The sequence below is a fragment of the Fopius arisanus genome, unplaced genomic scaffold, assembly GCF_000806365.1.
Source record: "Fopius arisanus strain USDA-PBARC FA_bdor unplaced genomic scaffold, ASM80636v1 scaffold00022, whole genome shotgun sequence".
NCBI lineage: Eukaryota > Metazoa > Arthropoda > Insecta > Hymenoptera > Braconidae > Fopius > Fopius arisanus.
Genome location: NW_011887761.1, coordinates 87,212 through 110,718, shown reverse-complemented (window position 1 = coordinate 110,718; position 23,507 = coordinate 87,212). Strand labels below are relative to the sequence as shown.

The following is a 23,507-nucleotide window of genomic DNA, read 5'->3' as shown; positions in this document are numbered from 1 at the left end:
TTAATCAATAATAAAATTAAAAAATTAGTAGAGCCACAACCAACTTACTTGGCGCAGTTTTACTTACAGAATAATGCTAAAATGAAACTTGATTAATAATTAAAAGTGGCCGAAGATAACTTTAGCTCTAACTCTAGTTCTTGGGAAAACCGCGCCAAGTAAGTTGGTCCTGCCTCTACTGATTTCTTTATTTTCATTATTGAATCCTTTCAATTGAGTCGTATCACTTTTTTTGGCGTTTTCATTTACATTTTCCGATTTTTTTTTAATTTCTAGGAACGCCATATTTTGGCAAAACACGAGTTTTTTACGAAATCAATTGAGTGAAACTTTTACTTGGCTCAATTTTGTATAAAAACACCAGTTTTTGTCATTTGGGGATAATGTAATTACATTTGATGATTATTTCAAGTGTCAGATAGTGGGTAAACTATATAGGGCCAATAATTGGTCAATGATCGACGAACATATATATTCAACAGATAGGGACTTTGACACTGGACCAACATCGCACAACCTAACTTTGTTATGTCGGTGTGGGCCAACATATTGGCCGGATATCACACAGTTGAATATCAGTAAACATTAGTGACCATTGGTCGAGCATTATTATATTATATATATATATATATATAATATTTAATAATATTATTATATAATTTTATAATATTCGGGAGTTACACTTGTTCATCAGAAGAATTTTTCAAGTTCTAATGCCTTAGGATTATATATATATAGTTACGGACCAATACATTAGTCACATCGTCAGAAAACTCCTCTTCGCCCATATTCCATGTGTTTTTACTGTTGATATCTAAACATTGACTAATGGATTAAAATCGTGAGGCATTAGAACTTGAAAAATTCTTCTGATGAACAAGTGTAACTCCCGAAGATACATATGCTTCTAACCGAGAGCTAGTGTTAGAGTGAAAAGTTTTCGGAAATAGCATGAATTTAATCGTTGATAGGTATCTGAGAATGAAGTAAAATTATTCCTCACACAATTTAACCCAATCGAGATTCCAGTAATATAGTTAGCGCATCACTCAAACCACCTCGCCACTGAATCATTCGATTGGCTATTAGAATGCCATCGAACTAAAACGAGAAATACAACATCCGATACTCATTCTTCTTTGTCATTTTTTCCTCATCTACAATTACATAAAAATCCACATCGATCGATAAAAGGGAGGCAATGCGTAGCGAGCACTCATATTATACAATTTTACTAAAGCGCATCATCATCACAGAGTCTAACAGTATCAGAAACTATGCAACAGTTGCGTCTGTTCATTGAGAAATTCAATGGGAGTGAAAGAGACAAGTGTTGAGTCCCACATGTTTCTCAATTTTCATTCATAATAAAATTCTCCCATTGAAAATTTGTCCCCATCAGAGACACTTGAAGATAACCGACTCATCTCGGCCAAAAAAATACCTTAAAATTGAAGTGGAAATAAACGTAACGTGACTCATGATAATAAAATTTCCCATTGGCCTTAATTCGAAGGACAACGATTGTCTCCGCATTCCGGTGAATTATGGTTAACTATAATTTTACTGATCCTAACAGTATTAATTCATTTTACAAAGTTATTTATTATTAATATTATATAATATATTTATTAATTTTACTAAATAATTCAGCTTGACGTTGAAATCATTGAGTCAATTGGACTTGTCCCTTCTCTCCTCTTATCCTCTGGTTGATGTGTTATCGGGGCGGCTCGATGGCCACGCCGGTGCACTGGTCCCGCCCGCACGCGTCACGAGACTCCCGACGCTCTCACATCGGCAGCAAAATTATTGACACAAGTGTCATCTTTCGAGGTCCGCAATAACTCAGATAAACCATCGTAAATTTTTGAAAACATTATTCTCTCACCATTAACATCAAAAAGGCTAAATGGAAAAAATAATGGTGGAGAGGCGCATACATACCCCCAGTGGATTAACATAATTTTGGAAGTGATTCGAGTTAATACTAAAACGAGTCCTGTCAGGCGATGATCGTCGATCCCCCCGGAGACAACCGAGAGTGACCGAGCGTCGCCGGACTTCCCCCGGTAGAGCTCTTGCGAATAAGCGTTCGCGCGCCTCGCGCATACGCTCTTCCTCCGGCTATAACGTCTCTTTGAAACACGTCCTTACTGCAAGTTGTTACTGTTTACCATGTGAAATTTCTCATAACAAATTGTGATTGTTACCACTTAAAATGGTCGATGAAATTTCCAAGTCAGAATATTTGCCACGTGACTCTAAACACCAATTTGTTACGCCAACCGCAAAGGACAATACAAATTACTCTCATAAATCATAATCACCTCGGCGTAAACATGACATGTAATAAAATACAGGAATAGGCTGAGATAAAGGAAAAGTTTAGTGAGTAAACTAATAGTTTAGTGATATAACCCAGAGAGAATTAACTCTATCGTTTTTCTCAACTCTGAGAAACTGTAAATTCTTCTTCGCCAAAAAATGAACTTCCAAGTGTCATAGAATTATTTTTGTGTTAACTACAGTGGTGCAACCATTGGTGTTATTATTTACCCTTGAGGAAAAAAACTGAAAAAAATCTTGAAACTAAAACTTCACGTGATGGCATCCCATCCAAGCGTAAGTTTCTTAATCAGTATTTGCTGGACCACATTGAGAGATAAGTTCGAACTCCTATAAGAAGTTTTATGCTTAAATCATCACTCTCTATTTATTGCCTTCCACACATCTTGCTTGCTATAGTGGTGTTATGGTAGTTCAAATTTAATGAAATACCAAGGTTTCTTTTTAGGTTTATGTTCATCGGTATCTTCAAAAGAAACGGTATTAAGGATGTTCTGCACGTATAGTCAAAACAACAGTTTATGACCCTTCCTATAATTCGTTATATTTATCGGAATTAATTTCCAATTGATATTTCAATGCGTTAATTATTTGAAGTAATAGCCATAAAGAATTATTGTATTGTATTTCATTTTATAAATAAATATATTTTTCAAACAAATGGATGAAAAAAATTTTAGTCAATCATCATGAAATTGTTACCATCGTCTTTTATCGACTTCAATAGTAAATTTTCAAAATTTCAAACAATTCTTACATGTTCGCCAATACATGCAAAACAACCTTAAGAGAGAATTTCAATTTTTTAGGAAACACATTGAGAGAAAAAAATTGGTTTTTCTGAAAATGTACAAGTTTAGCAAGATAAAATTTTCCGTTCAAGAAAATTCAAGGGTTCAAGCAAATGTCTCCCAGAAAAAAACTTAATTCAAATGGGACATCTTTTCGCATAGACGCCGAGAACTCAAGCATTCTGATAAAAAACAATGCAATTGACTGAAAATGGAAATCTCGGCTGACCCTGCTTTCATTATTGACAAGGCAATTCATTTACCTGTGACCCATTATTAATTATTGAACAAGAGATTAAGTCTGGAGTTCTTAGCCTGTATAAGGATTTATTTCAGAACATCAAATATGTAAGGCACAGAATATCTTAACGACATTTCCGCAACTTTTTTATTCAACGTAATGGAGTATTTGAATTCTCATTTTCGAATCATTAATACTTTCTATTCGCGAAACAATGATTTTGAAAGAACCTATTATTCATTCACTTGTTTCAAATCGTCCTTCAAATAACTCTAGAAAGCCGACATTTTCAGACGAAAATATTTAGAGATTTTTGAGCTGAATGAATGTATTCCCGGTAGAACAATATGTTTTCCTCTGTGTAATGGAGTCTTTTGATATTTAGTAATACATTCGAACATTATCATAGTTGCATAGTTGGTGTGACAGCCATGCTTCTTGACACAACACTTGTGGAGTAAAATTCCATTCTACAATATTGCTATAAGGTTTTATTTGATTTTGCTAATGAATCCACCACAAAGATAAATCGTTTCATAGTCTGCAAAGGTAAAATTATAGCATTAGCAAAGAAATTTCTGGACTCAAAAAAGTTCTTGCGGATTCACGGAAAGAAATTAGCTATCTCTAGTAAATGCTCTAATATTAAAAAATTATGTTTATCGGTAAATCAACGCAATATTTTTTTGGTGAAAATGAAGAATAGTTTGTTTGAAATTGACGTGTGTAATTTTCAATCGTCGTCTATGGAAAAAAATTTTTGATTGGAATTTTCAGTACGCATCGCTAAAATGTTCAATAAGGATCAGGTAATATTTCAGTTAATCTTCCCATGAGAAATTCATGAATTGATGAGAAAAATTAAATCAAGAACTATCGGCTTAATCTAATTTTTGTAGTAATATTTTCCCTCTACTTGAATAGCAACTTATGTTTTCGCAAGTGATACAGTATAGATATAATTTAAAAATTCGAAAAATGTCTTAGAGCCATTATCCGCTTCACACCCTTAAATATCAATCTATTTCATGAGGATCACTATAAAACAAACCAAAAAGGTCCCCTAATTATGAGTATCAATTTCACGAAAATCAATCCATTGAACGAGTGCAATTACCGGTTGGAAAAATATAAAATCATTTCTCCCATGGACAAACCACAAGATCTTGCCATTTAATCATCTACTCCACTCCTATGATTATCGATCGCTAAGCGGCTAAGCGCTAGAACAATATGTGGTGTTTGAATGGGCAATCAAAAGATGAATGTGGCAATAAAATTATCAGTGCACAACCAGCCAATCATATAGATGCATCGTTTGTTATCCAGTACCTCAGCCCATGATCCGCCTCATGTTCTCTTCAAATTACCACTATTTAAAATGCGAAGAAACCGTTAAATCTTCGGCTTTTGGAAGCCTGATTATTTCCGTCGTAATTTTCAAAATTATTCTCACCATGACACTTCTCCTAAACGTCAACGCTGAAGATACTTAGTTGGTAAAAACTTGTTTTCCGTCCTCTTGACACATATAAATGAACTATCGTCCATAAATTATGCATAAATTATTACGTCCGCCATATTCTAATTCATTTTGCGTGGGTAATCCGGTATTATGTTATTGCAATACACCAGGAATACGGTACTGTGAAACATACCAACCAATAGAGAAGGAAAAGATATAAAAAAAAAGAACTGCACATATAGAATTGCATGTGCGGTAGAGTCTCCAATAACACTTGAATATTTTCAGCTTCTCTATTACATACACATGCGAGCGTCAAGCGGAGAATGAATCATTATTAGGAATTTATTTTTATTTTTAGGGGTCTTTCGTTATTTTTATTCAAGTGCCTTTTCTCTCTCTACTTCTTTCATTTTTTTAATATTTTCTTTTGATGAGGGGGGGGGGGGCATTTTACCGGAATCCGTTACTCTGCAGATGCCAACTAAGATACTCGATGATATTAATCTTTGAATATCTTATCCTGTTGCAGTTATATGCACTCCGCAAAGATTCACAATAATTTATCAGACTTATACATGAATAGTTTTTTTTTTCCAAAATTCGTTAGATGCAAACAGTATTATCGATAGGTAAATACATCCAGTCTTGGTTTTGTTCGTTCATGTTCATTATTGAATTATAGTCATAAGCTGAAATATAATTATAATCTATCTGACTATGTCCTCCCTCTTGATCTGGATCAAATCTTGAAACACAGATAAAAGACTGCCACATCTTGAAATGACGATCGTACCTGACGTTTCTGGGGAGGGTCAATAGTCAATAGTCATTCTGTAGAAATTCTTATGCGCCAATATTTTTCCGCAGTCATTTTTGAGATTTCAAGTTTTGGAAGTATGTAGTACCAATTCGTAGACAAGAAATTGTAAGCGCAAACATTTTTAGGCTGAGAATTTGAGGAAGTGAGTATATACTATTATATGTCTTGAAATTTCAGTTACAAAGTCATCTGAATTTTAAGTTATCTGAATTTAAATTTAATTTCAATTGAAAACGGAAATTTTGTGTCGCTGTGTGGTTGTTAAAAAAATACCAGATTTTTAACATGAAATTTCAGTGTAGTAACACTTCAAGAGCTTCATAATCATTGCTCTACACCACTTCCGTACAAATATATAAAAGTATTATTAAGTCTTATAAGTGAAAATATTTATTTATTTATTTATTCTTTTGTAAAACTTGATTATATCACTCTTTTGCAAGTAAGTTGAAGATAAATACCGGATTCACTTCGACGCAAAAAGGATGGTTTCTAGATCATTCTTCTTAATTGAATTTTACCAATTTCATCATAGGAATCTAGGCTGAATGCAGGACATTACATGTCAGGGCGATATTCGGTGGGAGAACTGGCCTGACCTCACAAAACTGCATTTCTCCAAATGCATAGAGCAAGCTCGTCCACTGATATGAAAAATTTAGTTTATTTTATAATCTTGGAGCCAACTGGTAAATTAGCATCAGTTACGTAATTTTTAATCAAATACCTCGAAATAGATGAAAAAATTAACGATATTTGTGAACGTGTACTTTTTATAAGCAAACAGGTGGGCTACAAGCAACGTATCTCCGAAAATATCTATAACAATTATTCATCAAAATCGACATGCCAATTATTCATTAATAATTTATTAGCAACAAAAACTCTTTCAGACATTTGACTTTGTAACATTGATTAGTGTAATGTGTAAAAAAAAAGAATTATTAGGAATTTTCGAGCCTGCAGACTTGGCTAATGTATTGGCCAGCATCTGTTTGACAACATTCGGTTTTCGGATGCGTGGCCAGTACACTGGCCAGCATCGTTCGCTAATATTCGGTTGTTCGATATTCGGCCAATATGTTGGCCTACATCGACCCAACGAGGTTCGGTTGAGCGATGTTGGGTCCAATGGTAAAGCCCCAATCTGTTGAATAAATATTGGTTGGTCGATCATTGGCCATTCATGGGTCCTACGTAGCTTCCCCAATATCCGTCACTTGAAATATTCATTGAGTATAATTATATTATAATTAACATTAAACAATAAAATCCGTTAAAATTTCATCGGAATGATCATTCGTTGAGGCCAGGAGAATAATAATTGAAACATTCGGAAAAGCAGGCGTTTGCTATAAAAATAATAATTATTATAATTATTGCAATTATTTTTTAATTCAATAAATCCCGGAAATCCTCAGTAATCTACTAATGTTCAATTGTCTATATTAATTGATCAAAGAAAAACAAAAATGCGCAAAAATAACTGACTGAAATTTATGAAGTCGTTTTTATGCTCCTACTACAAGAGTTAGGTATTAGGTACCACAATATTTCCCATACTCCTGGAAACGGGCAGTTATTATCCCAATCCTAAAACCTGCCAAGTCTCCTTATGAACCAGTTAGCTACCGTCCAATTAGCTTGCTACCCAATTTAGTTAAAATCCTGGAAAAAATTCTCCTCTCAAGACTAAACAAATTTATCACCCTTAACGACACTATCTCTGCTGCCCAATTTGGCTTCAAATCAAACCACTCCACCATCCACCAACTCCTTCGCATCACCAATCACATCAATGTCAACCAAGAGGCCAAAAAGGACACTGCCATGCTGCTACTTGATAGTGAAAAGGCCTTCGACTCTGTCTGGACCTCTGGCATTATTTACAAATTTTTTAATTTCAATTTTCCGCCATATCTGATCAAAACCATCCATTCATACCTCACTGATAGATTTATTCAGGTCAGAGTTGATGAGTCGTTGTCAACTAATATAAAAATTGTCGCTGGGGTCCGGCAAGGCTCCATTCTCTCCCAAACTCTATTTAATATATACATATCTTCTGTCTTTCACAAAACACCACTTAATGTTCATATCACTGGTTTCGCGGACAATCTCACGCTCTTCACATCCAGCACCTCACTAAACAAAGCAGTCTCCAGACTCGAAAATTCTGCTTCTCTCATCATAAATGAGTTAAACAAATGGAAAATCCAGGTTAATGCTTCCGAAACCGATGAAATCACATTTTCCAAAAAAAGACTAAATGTATTATTAAGATAAGAGGCCTGGAAATAACCCCCTCTACTTGCGTCACATACTTGGGCCTTCACATAGACAACAAACTTCTTTGGAAAAAACAGATTGATTTGTCTAACGTAAAGGCCAAAGCCATCCTGGCGAGACTATATTTTCTGTTTAAAGCTCCAGCCCTCAGTACTAATTTAAAAAAGACTCTGTATAAAAGTCTAGTCAGACCGATGCTAACTTATGGGTGCCCAATATGGTTCAAAGCGGCCAAATCCCACCTCGATAAGCTCCAAGTAACTCAAAATAAATTCCTACGCATTATTGGTAAATTTAGACATAAAATACCCATTAGTTACATCCACAAAGAGATGGACGTCGAAACCATCCATGCTTTTATACACAGGCTAACATCAAACTTTGAGGCCAATATCAACTCCCACCAAAACAACATAATTAAACATCGGGATGCACAAAAAAATCCAGCTGGTCATACCGGTGAGCCCCCCCCCCCCTTTCACCCCTCACGCCCTTCCCACTAATCCATCAATCATAGGGTTTTTTCAAAATTTTTTATTTTCACTATGCCTTACCTTTCCGCATCCAATTAAAAACCTCATTTAGATAATAACCTACGTTAAGCCTTATTATATTAGGTAAAGAGCCAAGGGCTGGAGATCTAGTTTCTAAGAATCACTTTTTGTACAAATTCTAGTAAGTATATATGTTTACTAAACGCTAGTTAAAGTTAAAGTTAAAGGTATTAGGTTAGTAGTGAGGGCGTAGGACTAGTGTGCGAAAGACCGTAGGTTCGAGCCTCGTCGGGTCCAAAATTTTGAGTTCGTCGATTAGGTTTTTTCAGTGTCGATATCGTTGCCGCCGTGGTTAGGGATAACTAATAAATAATAAAAACGAGAAAATGTTCGTTTTCCACTTTTTGTTAATTATTTTGATGAGTGCCGCGGTAGCCAATCATATGCCGAGCATTTACAGTCCAGTCTGTTGTTCTTTTTCATTACTAGCTTCTTTCAATCGCCGTGAAAAGATTGATAATCGGATAAATTTCAATAAAACATAAATGTTATTAATATTTTTGGGTAAAATTAATAAGACTCGGCTGTCAATCGGCTGCCATCATTGGGCCAATTCAGGCACCGATAATCGGACCGGAGTTATCATCCAAGGATCGATAGAGCATTGGGCCAGTCTCTTTTTCAAGCATCGGAAATGTTGGCGTCGAGCTTGGCCCGATTCTCAGGCCAATCCGGCCATCGTACATGGGTAGTCGGAAAAACTATTTCCTCCTGACATTTACGCATCCTTTCCCTAGCATTACTATTTCAGTTGACAGGCATTCAAATTAGCTTACCTATCTCAAAGATAATGTGCTTTTTTCGATTTCCAATTGGAGGCATTTCTCGAAATTCGCGCCTATTTCCCTAGTAACGCCTTTTATTCGATGATGTTATCGCGGCTGGTAACGGCTCGTAATTAAGCAATGAGACTTTGTTTCGATATTCGAGTTCAAGATTATCAAATCTAGAGATTATCACAGTCTCTTCCATTTATATACAGGATTTTGTGTATTTTTTAATACTGAAATAAGATTGTAACTGAATACGTTTTTTCGGTCAGAGGGTACGTACAGATCTCTTGTAGATTCCAAATAATTTTGAAGTCAACAAAGCCTCCTTGCACATTGTGTAGGTATAAAGAATCGATCTAACAACAACGATACAGTAGTCTAGTGCGTAGGGCGTAGTTTCAGTAATCGTAGGTCCCCTGGTTTCATTACAATCGGAGCCCCTTACCCATGTAGGATGGCCGGATTGGCCTGAGGATCGGGCCAAGCCCTACGCCAACATTTTCGATGCTTGGAAAAGAGTCTGGCCCAATGCTCTATGGAGCCTTGGATGATAACTCCGGTCCGATTATCGGTGTCTTAATTGGCCCAATGATGGCAGCCGATTGACAGCCGAGTCTTATTAATTTTACCCAAAAATATTAATAACATTTATGTTTTATTGAAATTTATCCGATTATCAATCTTTTCACGTCGATTGAAAGAAGCTAGTTATAAAAAAGAACAACAGACTGGACTGCAAATGCTCGGCATATGATTGCTACCGAGGCACTCATTAAATTAATTAACAAAAAATGAAAAAAGAACATTTCGTTGTTTTCATGATTTATTAGTTATCCCTAACCACGGCGGCAAGGATATCGACCCTGAGAAAACCTAATTGACGAACTCAAATTTTGGACCTGACGAGACTCGAACCTACGATCTTTCGCACACTAGTGCTACGCCCTAACCACTAACCTAATACCTAAGTCTTGTAGTAGGAGCATAAAAACGACTTCATAAATTTCAGTCAGTTATTTTTGCGCATTTTTGTTTTTCTTTGATCAATTAATATAGACAATTGAATATCAGTAGATTACTGAGTATTTCCGGGACTTATTGAATTAAAAAATAATTGCAAGAATTATAGTAATTATTATTTTTATAGCAAACGCCTGCTTTTCCGAATTTTTCAATTATTATTATCCTGTACTCAACGAATAATCATTCCGATGAAATTTTAATGGATTTTATTGTTTAATGTTACTTATAATATAATCATACTCAATGAATATTTCAAGTGACGGATATTGGAGAAGCTATGCAGGACCCATGAATGGCCAATGATCGACCAATCAATATTTATTCAACAGATTGGGGCTTTACCATTGGACCAACATCGCTCAACCGAACCTCGTTGGATCGATGTAGGCCAACATATTGGCCGAATATCGAACAACCGAGTATTGGCGAACGATGCTGGCCAGTGTACTGGCCACGCATCCGAAAACCGAATGTTGACCAACAGATGCTGGCCAATGCATTAGCCAAGTCTGCAGGCTCGGAAATTCCTACATGGGTAAGAGCCATCATATGTACTAAAAACAAAGAATTAGCTTTTTTATTGAGTGAGTTATAGTTAATATTTATTATTGTTTCTGACAGTCGGGTTATCCGATTAGATACGTTTGGCTTGATCAAATCCGGAACCGTTAAATTTGGACAGAAAAGTTTGATCAAGTCTTGATTCAATATTGCGTTACATGCCCGATCGGGATTTGCTTAAATTACCATTTCCAGATCAATCATCAAGTCTGACTTGATCCATTCTGAATTTGAACCTGGCCAAAATTTTGATTCGGGATTTCCGTCATGTAAAAAATTGTTTCATTCACGTTCGCCATATTAGCGCGCCGTGTGAAGTGTCTAGTTTGATAAAAAAAAAAGATAGAATAAATACATAGAAAAACCTGGCGCTAAAACCTCAATCGTCAATGCCAATCACGTGCGTACGCTGGCTTACGCTTGACAATCCAGTAGCGAGTACCTCTCTTTCTGATTGGCTTCTTTATGTAGTACACTTGGAGGGTATATACACCTCAAATAAGGATCGGAATAAGGCCCATAAGCGGAAGACTATGTGCGACGAGCGCATGAATGGGGCTTTTCATTCAAGAGGGTCGTGTTAACTTGTGAGTTAAACACAAAGAAAACTGGAAGTACAGCGCAGGTAATTCTTGTATTCGATTGTTTGAACAAAATCTTGAATTCATCAATGTATTATCAATGACTTGGGTATTTTGCATTTACTTTATTCATTCCAGACCGAAATACGTTCCCGCCTATTAATTGGTCTACCTAGACCGATACCTATAAGCAACACCTATCCAATGAACTTTCCCAATTTTCATCAATTTTTCGCAAATTCTATGTTTTTTTGTGGAAAATATATTTTTAATATTGCTTAATAATAATAATTCAGGAAGTTTTTCGAAATTTCGATGCAGAATAATCATTTTGTAGTGGATTATGATGATAATACTAAGACTGTTATTTTGGTTGTTTGGACGAACCTTCTTTTGAGACTTTCATCATTATTGGTGTATGGGTGCAAGTAAATATTTTTAATAAATTTCAAGAAGGAGTGAAAAGGCCCGTATTTATTTGAGAAGAGTTGTCCAGGGACGAAATACTAATACAAAGGAAAAATTCTACCCCATAAAATATTGAACAAAAATGAGGTTTTATGAGTTGGGTGTTCTCTACAAATATAAACACACGTTCAGCAGTAAAATGCTCTCGAGTGCGGAGGACAACGAATCGTATATTATTTCTTTTTGTAGGATTGTTCTTGTCAACATGCCATCAATCTTTCTCGAGTAGTTTTTGCACAATAGTGAAAAATCTGGGTTCAAATATTCTAACAATGCTGAAAACAATTTTCTGCCCTTCGGTAACAATCATGTTTTCTCTGCTACTTGAGGCCTGATGAAGTTTTGATTATAAACCGCGTTATTTGACTGACTATAAACTATTACTATAGACTATATACTATAGACTAGAATATTTGATAAACTATAATATCCAAAATACTCTACTTGATGTCGATGTCTCTTCCTCTTCCTTTCATACTAACATAAAATCAAATTATCCTTGAAAGCAGTATCAGTATTTTTGTGTTTGTCTTGAGAAAATATGTGTGGACCAGATTTGAACAATGTGGTATCAGTCAAATTTAGTGGTTACTTATGCCAATCGGTTGAGTAGTAAGATATATAACTTACCATCAGTGAATGTCAAATCTTTCTAGTTGAGTCTTACTAAATTCAATTTAATCACTCGATACTTTTTCCAAAAAAAATTCCCTAAGAATTTTGTGGGCTGAAGTCATATTTCTATGACATATTTCAATATTTATTGGGGACATTAAATAATTATTTGTTTCCCAGACGAATGGGTGAGCATTGAATCTCTGATGATCATAGGCATTTTTTGATAAGTCTATTTTTCTAATATATGATGTCAGAAATCTTTCAACGTTCAGATTCAGGCTATGACTCCAGTCATTCCTCAATTGATGAGTCGTGGTAATGCTTACGATAAAATTAAAAAACTGAAGTTTTTGAAAAAAATTTCCGAAGGTAAGGTTTTGAAGAATTTTCTATGTGACGAGAACAAATGATGTAAAATAAAAAACCAAGTTGAACTATTGTCAACGGAAAAAAACTCGCCCGAACACTGACCGATTGAGATTCAATGTTCTACCCAAGTTTTTTTTGCATTGAATATAGTTCAACTTGGTTCTTTTTTTAGTGTTTTTTGGTTTTGTCACGTGGAAAATTATTCGAAATTGCCATTTATTCGAAACTGCCTTTTCACGAAATTGCCATTTCATAGCACTAAATTTCGATTTGTTTTACGGAAAATCTATTCGCAATCGATGATATCCTTGAATCAATCCTGCGCGTACTTGAATCATGTCGATGCAGGTTTGAATGGCGCTAGGGTAACAAAAGAATATCCGAAATAGTACTTTATGTCAGAAGAGTTCGGCGCGAATTTTGGTAAAGTACGTTCCCAAAATACTTTTCAGCCCTTGTAACATAAATTACTATCAAGTATGTGCTTACTTTCTTCGAGATGGGATGCTATTGGCTCGAGACATGTACTTGAATCAATGGAAAAAAAATTAAATGTCGACAAATCGTGTAAATAGATGATCAACGCTCATTTTGTCTTAGTGCAGGTATATGAAAAAAAACTCTAAAAATGTATAAGCGATTATAGTTAAAAACGAGTTGTATAACATTGTCATTTCATTGGAAGGTATAAACCGTAATTTTCTTGGATCGTCTGGATAATCGCGTGAGCATCGTTATTCGCTGTATACTCGTCCGGCGCCGACGATCTTGTAAATCAAGTCTCGTCTCCTCATAACGCTCCAGGCATCGCCTCAAAACGTTACGTTAAGAATGATTCTCTTTTGATATAGCTTTCCTCCTTCTACCCGTAAGCGATAATACACAATGTTGAGTTGCTCTCATGCACAAAGTATTGCCATTTGGTGCTATGGCGCTCGTATCAGACTCAGGCGCGCGTCTGTTCATGGTTTTATATCGAGACAAGTCCGAACCGTCAGTTTCCTTCTCAGCAAAGCTGCTGAGCACTTATATGGAATAAGGGCCACACTCATATATCTGAATATATATATATATATATATATATATATATATATATATACGTTCAGGTCGACGCGCCTCATCGACGATAAAGAGAGATACAGCGCTGTGGGTTGGTTGAACTCGGTAACACACATATATATGTGGAACACCGATCTGTGAATCGAGCGATTGACTGTGTAAGTTGGGTTGGGATCTTTTCGTAACATTATGTGAGTGAGCAAAACACTGGAACGAGGCGAGTCTGACTCAATTGATGAATGGAGGATTCGAGCAAGCGAGATTTTTTCTTTCATACATTCAGAAAAAAAAGTTTTTTAAGAAGTGCGTCTTTACTTACATTAACAAACATATATTTAAAAATACTAAAACAAACGATATCTTATACCGAAAAAAAAACTCAAGGAATTCAGTACTTGTCTGAAAGGTGAGGAATTTTCGAGAGGCGCGTTTCTACTTGTATCAAGAAGATCTAACCATGAGTCGAAATTGACAAGAAAAGAATTTTTTACTCCAAAGGAAGAAAAACTTTCGTCAAGAAATTATGCACTTGTCACAAAAATCATAATAATTTACTCATAATATAAATGTGATTTTTCGAACTGAACATGTTTGGCGGAATGAAGTAACTTACAAGCTTTCTTTTCTCAAATCCAAACTATTTTAATGTAAAAACTACTCGAGTTGATGCCAGAAGTTGCCTTGTTCTGATTAATTTATTGCTCATAGTTTTTTTCTATAGAGGATATGGATTTTCTTAGATTTTTTGAGTATGAGTTTTAACTCATTTTTACGCCTGAAAATGGAAAGAATCAATGACACGATCAAAGTTGATCATTTGCACTAGGTATTTTTTGCTATTTTTCCTAAAACTGGGATAAGTTGTTAATGAAAAATCACCAATGCATTTACCACTGATAAATCGCTTTAACTAATCAGTCTATTCCATCATAAACACTTTCAAGCATGTCGATATATTGACAACACTAGTTATCCGTTACATCAAGGGCCTGTTACATAAAAAGTAAATAAAAATGTAAAAGTCAGAGAAAATGCAGCAGAAAGACTGTGGAATGTTGGCCATCTCCGGTCTGGTTGGCGTCAAATCCTTATATCCTTGTTGGAAAACTTGGTGATGAATTCTCCAAGCCACACGCCTGTATCTAGCCATATACATCTACCCATACATATATTATCCTCCAACTCCCATGAGTCCACACCAGCGATAAAGATGAACGAGGATGGCAACTACCTGGAGAATGCTGTGTTTGATGAATGAAGACGAGAAGAAAACAGAGGGACGTTTCTTCCTTCACCGTTTATTCTCCTCTCAATGGGGAACGAGTTTCTCGTTGTCCTCCCTTGGTGCTCCTGACGTCGACTATATTGTCCAGTCAATTCATTTCTCCAGGCAATTAAAGAAACAGATTGAGAAGCAAAGTAATTTTTTTACTTGAAAGTTATTTTTATTCTATTTCTCATGAATTCGTCATATGCAATTTTTAAACTGTGATGTGCGTGCGTAACTTATTTTTCACAACTCACTTCCCACTACGGTCGCTATCGCTGAGATTGAATCGTTTTTTCCTTATATGTAAGTATTGTGAAGCCCACGTTGTCGATATTAATTAGAATTCAATTCACTTATTGATTTAAAAAATTTTTATATTAAAAAAAAATCAGTTTATTTGCAATAACTGAACCGAAATGTTACAACATACTTCAAGTATGACTTGAAAAAAATGTTCTGATGTCTTTTTTGAACGAATTGAAACATGCAAATAATAGCAATAACCATTGTATCGATATGTCGGACAGATTGGCGAAAATTCGTTCTTTGGAAATATTTGAGCCTGTCGTAGGATATTGAAATTCAATTGACTTCAATTAATTTAATTTGATTTAGTTCGATGATATACTGTTGCAATGAGGATAACTATAGTTATATACGCTGTTATAATTTTTCAGATAATCATACGGAAGCCTATTGCTAATTTATCTGCAAAAATAACTATGGAGATGTCCGCTACGGCATCGGCCAAGAAAATTTTTGACTGTGAATGTCTGTCCCTACTTCAACTGAGTCGTTGAAGTAGGGAGCCGAGCGCTACCACGTATCTATACACGACACATCTGCTCCCTCCACAACCTCCACTTTATTCTTAATAATTATCTCGAGCAGGGAACAGTGAATTAGAATATTGCCTTTGGTTACTCTATATAGATCGTCTATACTTTTTTCAATAGTGTAACTTTCATATTTTTCAAATACATAGTCCTATGTAAAATGGAGATGGACATTTGTATCGAATTGAATCGAAACTCATTCCTCACTGTTGATTCATTTTATAATGCCTGAAAAGTTCAGAGTCTGACTGACTTATCAGTAATAATAGCCAAGAAATTTTCATATCAATGTGTTGTCTTTGAACATTTTAAGGTTTCTATAAAATTTTTGGAGTAATTTCTTAACAGTATAATCTCACAGATTAATAAACTGTGACAGAAGACCCATTGTCATGCGCGTGGAAGCGTGTTCAGAGTCTTATTAAGAAAATACACACATAGTAACCGTCCCATATTCATATTCTCACAGTTTCACATTATAAAATGGTCAGAATCAATTCGCAAATGAACGTACGAAATTGAAGTATTTCCAACAGGGGATTTGAATGTGGTATGAATATTCAAAGAAATAAAACTTAATTTTCAGAGCAATTTACAAAAAAACAAAATTCATAAAATATAATTTTTTTTTTAATTTTGCAGAAATATATGAAATCTGTTTAAAAAAAAAACAAAAATAAATTTTTGTAGAAAATTTGTCAAAAAAAAGTTTTGTTTAATGGTTTGTCTTAAAAATGTTTGAAAAATGAATAGAAATAAAAAAGAGCGCCAACAACATTTCTGTATGATGAAAAAAAAAAATAATTGAAGGAAGACCCAGGTACTTAATTCTCCATTTTTCAATCTGCGGCAAGAACTTTGATCTTGCTTCAACTATTTTTAGGACAATGTCCCGTCCTGTTGTCCTGTAAAAAAATTTTGACAGGACAAAACATTACCCGAAATTTCTGATCTGCTCTCATCTGAACATTTGTCAAATCGTAAGAGATGATGTTTTCTGTTTGGCATGTTGCACTTGCTATCGATTAGAAACGATTCATCGGTGCTAAAACATTGAAGAGCTGATGAAGAACATGATAGCTTATTTCTGAATTTACACAATGTGGTAAACACTGACCAATTGTGTTTATAAAAAAGAAATATCAATGATAATCCTTTGTTGGAAATACTTGTTGTTTGTCTTTCCATTTTTTTCTGTCTGAATGATTATGCCAATGGATAAGGGTCATCGCCGTTCTAAAAAGAATTCGTGGAAACTTACATATATTTTGAGGTATTCTTGTTACTCGTAATAGACAGTGGAAAGAAATTATCTAACAAATATACAGTAATCTGGCAGAGAAAAAAACTTTATATAGCCTATGCTGAGAGAAAGTTCATACAATCATAATTTTAATTGATATTGCATTATCTTCGTCTATATTTCTAACAATATGTCGCGAAAATAAAATGTGTACAGCTGACTTAATATTTCCATAAATAACACTGTTGAGATAACATTTCAAATATACTGTTAGAACTAATATATTATTCTATATCGCCTACGCATACTATCCCGCTAACCTTCATGAATATTCGTAAAGTCGGTAAAGTCCAACGAACGTTTTATGAGAATTCTGGGAGGAACTTTCCGATGGTATGAAAACACACCAGTGCATCGCGCGGAATTTTAAAGCTGCATGAAAAGCCTTCTTACCTACGCAAATACCGGCAAAATAGAATCGTTCTTTTATTCACTGAAAATGGAGATCACCATGAAGAGACAGTTTGCTCATCTATGTAGGCATAAGAATGGGAGTGAATGAATCAATTTTGCGAAGTAGTGTTATTTTTTATTAGCACGAGAGAGCCACGTACATCGCTACTAGAGGGACGTTGTCTGGCGAGTAACTCTGACCACAAAGAGAAAATTATAATTCGCAAAACTAACAGAAAAGTTACGGTTTACGATATAAGAGGACGCAGTCCTTCTTCAAATTTCAACACAATATGCCATCTAAATAAATCTTATCAGGTATATTCCCTGGTTAGTTTCCTTATTCACGTTAAGTTCTGGAGAAATCGTTGAGCACCAATTCTATGAAATTTCTATTTAAAAAAAGGGTTTACGTATGAGTTATACGGGACGGGTATTTCACTTGAAAAAACGGTCATATCGACAATAGGGGGGAGTCTAAACTTTATTTCTGTTTTGTTTTTATTTGCACATTCTCCTTGTGCAATTTGGTGAAATCCTTGCGTACAAAAAATTAATAATTGTCGAAAAACTATAAAAATTGTGTGACTGACGTTGTATTCTGGTGTAATAGCGATAAGATTCCGCAATGTGAAGGAAGATAGTTTGCATAGGGGCGCCACCACGAGTAGCACGCCATTTCAACCAGCAATTAAATTTTCTCAAGAGAAAAAAATTGATCGAAAAAACTTTATTCAAATTTTACAGTCTCATTTCACAGAGAATCATTAAATCGTAAATAATAATTTATCGATAGATCAATAAGTTATAATTCACGACTCTGAAATGAACGAGAAAATTTTTTGGAATAGCACTTTGACTTCCAATTCTTAATAATTTTTAACTTAATCAGAGATATCTTGTACATTTTTTCCGCAAGGTTTATACTCAACTGTGCTCAATAATTTGTCAATTCCGGTGTGTACACGGAGAAAGAATTCCATTGAAAATTAGTAAGAACCTTCCCTAAAAATCAGTGTACTCCATCAATGAGAAATTGAAATGCTGCTGACTCATTTTTTCGGAAGGGTCACATGAGAAACTGGAGGAAACGCATGAAAAAGTAGTGCATGTCTCTCAAAAATTAGGGTGCCACATACGAATTTTTGAGTGAGGCATACCATTTTGTCCAGTGTCTCCCTCTATTTCCTTGTACACCCCATGTTACGTCCCAGCGTTGGTGAAAAGGTACACTAAATTTTGAGAGAATTTTTTCTCAGTGTAGGTCCAATTGGAACGTCAATAATAAGTAGGAAACACTGAGATAACCTCTTCACGCATGTTGAGAACGATTTTACCGTCAGAAACGGGACCAATCGCTGGAGAATCGATACGCTGTTGCCAAGTTACACCCGCAGAAATGTAGCGACTTACTTATTTTTCTGATTAGTTTTCATGGATAAAATTATTCATTGGATGATACGAAAAGCATAAATAATTTAAGAATAACAAAAGTACACATTTTATCTCAATGAACTGTACTTTTCTACAGTTCCTCTTTTATTTACTAACAGTTGGAACCCTAAGTCGGCTTCTTTGATTTTCATAACCACTCCGGTTCTCAAAAATATACTGATGACCCTCCTTAACGGTACATTATTGTTAATCCTCATGGAAAAAATACAGTTTGTGCAAGATGATACAAGAACATGCATTCGAAATATGTAAATATGTTAATATGTGGAAGCATGTCACTGAAAGGTTTTTACAATTACTTGGAAGGACCAAAATGAAATAGGACCATTCTTTTTGGCGGTTATTATGGCGACTGAGTTTACGTAATTAGTACTGCGACCCCAGTTGCACACAACATTAAATATGAGCCAATACATTTAATGAAGAGTAAATGCGTGAGACTACAATTCTACCGCCAAATTATAATATAAAAATGTTCCAAAAATGATTATTGAACAAATTCACTTAACTTGTAGTTCTTCCGGCACGGGTTGAACCATTTGGTTGGATATTTTTTATTAACTGTGCAATAATTCTCTTGTGATATGGATATGGAATATATTTACTAAAATTAACGTGTGGAGCACATGCAAACAATGGATTCCATAAATAAAATCTATAATCATATATTGAATATATTATTCCTATAAGCTTTTCTATTTTACACTAAAAGCATAGAAAATACATGGCGTTTTTAAAATGGAATTTAATTCATTCCATATATACTCAATATCATAAGCACTTCATTTAATTCAATGTTTTTCTAATTTTTTGTCAGGTTTTGTCTGTTTAATATCCTCAGTTTCTAAAACAATTGACTGAATAGTGAATGAATCCTGTGATGTTTGGACGATTGACGACTGATGAGACATCTAGTGTCTAATCTTAAGATGGGTTTTGACTTTACCCTACTCTCTCTCACTAGTCTGACTAAGGTTTACCAGAGTACACGTTTATAAGAGAGCTCTCTGAATTAGTAAAGTTATAATTAATAAATTACCACGCGTCTAAGTTATTTGGCTGCCCTCATCTATTTCCACATATATTACAAATCCTTTATTCGTTTTTATTTTCTCTAAGGAAATTAATCAACTTTCAAATATAGATATATATACATGACAGACATATATAAATTCCATTGGAATAGTGTATTTCTGGACTGTGTGACGTCCTGAGCTCGATAGCCAGTAGATGGCACCATATATGATTAATCTTAGTCCGCGAAACTTAAATTAATTTAAGTTATTTTAAAATTTAATCAGTGTCGAAATACGCAGAAAGTGAGTAGATACAATGGACAACGGCCAATGAACAATAAAAACAACACCACCAGTGATGGAAAACCGTTACACATAACGATAAATCTTAATCTCTTAAGTTTAACTTTCCCATTTTTATTACCCTTAAAATTTGTTGGATAAATATTTTCTCCAAACCCGAAACTCGAGAAGGAAATTATAAATCTCCAATTCAATACGTTCTAAGTCATAAAGTCCCAGTTCTGTTTTTGCTCAAGTTTTTGTTTCAACACATGTGAGGTCTCCTTTGTCCATTGTGTCGAAAGCTGAGGGGCTGAGTCCCTTGACAGAGGAAACGTGATGTCACGCGTTTTCCTTTTCACCACTTTCCCTGTTCTACGGCTCTTCCCTTCCCTTGATCAAGTTGCGTGCGCAATGTTTAAACTAGTGGGGGTTGTAGGACCCAACCCTTGGAAAATTAGTTAAGTTTAAGTGAGTTCGATTTTAACTTGTTACTGTGACCCTTCTCTCTTCAAATTAATTATTCTCCAAGTTACACAGTTCAGTTTTGTTTTAGTTTTCTTAAAGTCTGTTAGTATTCCAAGGTTCAACTTAAGTTTGGAAGTTATTAAATAAAGTGTGTTACGTGCTCTCCTAAGCACTGGTGTTTTGGATTTATTCTATTTATAAACCTGAATCCGACTATTTGAAATTCAACGAGTCGACATCGATGGAGTCCTCATTTGAGGTTTAGCGGCTAACGTATTCCACGTTTAAAAAACTTGGCGCAATTATTTGTAAATGGCGCGGCTGTCCTACTAGTAACTTCGCTAGGACATGACAACTGTTGGGGTGGGATTTTTCACTCGTGTAGAGATGAAGTGTGCATGGAGAGAAAAATACAGGAAAAATTACGTGCCTAATCATATAATCGTGGGCTGGAGTGTCATTTCCTTGTTGTTTGCTGGAGAATTTAAGAAAAAATGAGAGACGAACAGTCAATTTTATTATTTGCTCTGAAAAATTTACGGGACTGTCACGTAATTTCTTACGAATCTGTAAAACTTACCACAGTTCCGGTAAAAATTATTCCGAGTAACGTAAAAATTATCCAGTTTCACTTAAATTTTACGTGACGTACCGTAATTCTTACGTGGCGGAATTGAAAAATTCCTAGATAGCGTTGGTACGACTGTTAGTCATACCCGATCGCGAATCATTGTCTATGTTCGGATCACGCCACCCGGCAAATTATTATTGTCGGAAGAATAATTAGTATATTGTGCCTCTAGGGAGTAAAGTAATTTCTGACGAAATGTGAGTATAATCACATGAGTCGGAAAATACTTCATTTCCGTGAGGCACACGATATTGTATTCTCGCAGCGACTGGAAACTCCCTACTTATTCTAGTCCCGACAAAATTTACGGAACTGAGTATTGTTATGTCCTACCGGAGTTACCAGGAGGATAGTGGCGCCTCGTAGCAAATTGAGCGCCAAAGTTGAAAACGTAGCTTCGTTAGCCGCTAAGCCTCTAATGAGGATTCCATCGATATCAGCTGGTTGAATTCAAGTTGTCGGATTCAAGGGTTATAAATGGAATAAATCCAAAACACCAGTGCTTAGGAGAGCACGTAACACACACTTTATTTAATGACTTTTGAACTTAACTAGAGACTTGAAATATTAACTGAGTTCAAGAAGACTAAACAACAAAACTGTAGTGTGCACTTAGGGAATAACTATTTGAAGAGAGAAGCGGCGCAATTACAAGTTAAAATCGAACTGCCTTAAACTTAACTAATTTCAAGGGTTGGGTCTTACAACCCCCACTAGCCTAAAAGTTGCGCACGCAACTTGGTCAAGAAAAGGGGAGCGGTAAAAAAGGAAAACGGTGAAAAGGAAAACGCGTGACATCGCGTTTTCTCTGTCAAGGGACTCAGGCCCTCAGTTTTCGACACAATGGACAAAGGAGGCCTCACACGTGTTGAAACAAAACTTGAGCAAAACAGAACTGGTACTTTATGACTTTGACTGTATTGATTTGAAGATTTATGATTTCCTTCTCAAGTTTCGGGTTTGGAGAAAATGTTTATCCAAAGAATTTTACGCGTAAATAAATGAGAAAGTTAAACTCAAGAGGTTAAGATTTATAGCTATGTGTAACGGTTTTTCCCACACTGGTGGTGTTGTTTTCATTGTTCGTTGTCTATTGTCCATTGTATCTACTTATTTTCTCCGTATTTCGTCACTGATTAAAATTAAAAATGATTAAAATTTATTTAAATTTCGCGGACTAAGATTAATCGTGCATAGTGCCATCTACTGGCTATCAAGCTCAGGACATCACAGTATCGTAATTTTTCAACCTCTAAAGGTAACTTTTTACCGACCGAGTGGTAAAATGTTCTGCAGGATCGGCACTTTTTCCGATTTTACATTTCGCCCCACGTTCAATTTTCACAGATGAGTTTTTACGGAACTTGTTATGTATTTTTTCCAGTATTTTTCTTCCGTGTGGCCAACCACACGATTAAAAAAACCGATCCCAACGCTCCTGATATTATTTTTCCGTAGTGAATTTCAAGTTTTCGAGTTTGGAAAGTATTCAGTACCTATTTCCAGACGACAAATCGTGAGAAATAGTACGGAAAAATTCTTTGAATTTTTAGTAATCACAGGGGCAAATTGGGCAAATTATCCGGTGGAAGTTTATGTGTTCTGAGAGACACGATAAATACGAAGAGCAATTTCTATGTGCGAGATTAATAGATATTCTATGAATCATTCCCCTTCTTTTTCTCGACATGTCTTGTGCATTCTCTATGTCCATCTCTGGAATTGGTCTTGACGTATGATAAAGTTAACACCATTGGATTATTGTGGATTATAACAATGTGTATCCATTCTCCTCCATGGTAAGAAAGTAATTCGCATAACAGGCATTGATTCGCCAGATACTCTTGTCCTTCTCGTGAGTTTTCCAATTCGTTTCTTCATCATTGTGA

At 35.2% G+C, this 23,507-nt stretch overlaps 1 protein-coding gene across 1 annotated transcript in view; it reads left to right on the top strand.

Moving 5' to 3' along the window:
* Window positions 1-2,099: 2,099 nt before the first annotated feature.
* The window catches only part of LOC105264493 (uncharacterized), a 74,660-nt gene continuing 53,252 nt past the window's right edge, over window positions 2,100-23,507 (top strand). The window contains exon 1 of the mRNA XM_011301395.1: window positions 2,100-2,625. The gene's annotated coding sequence lies outside the window, so the exon portion shown is untranslated. The remainder of the gene's footprint in view (window positions 2,626-23,507) is intronic.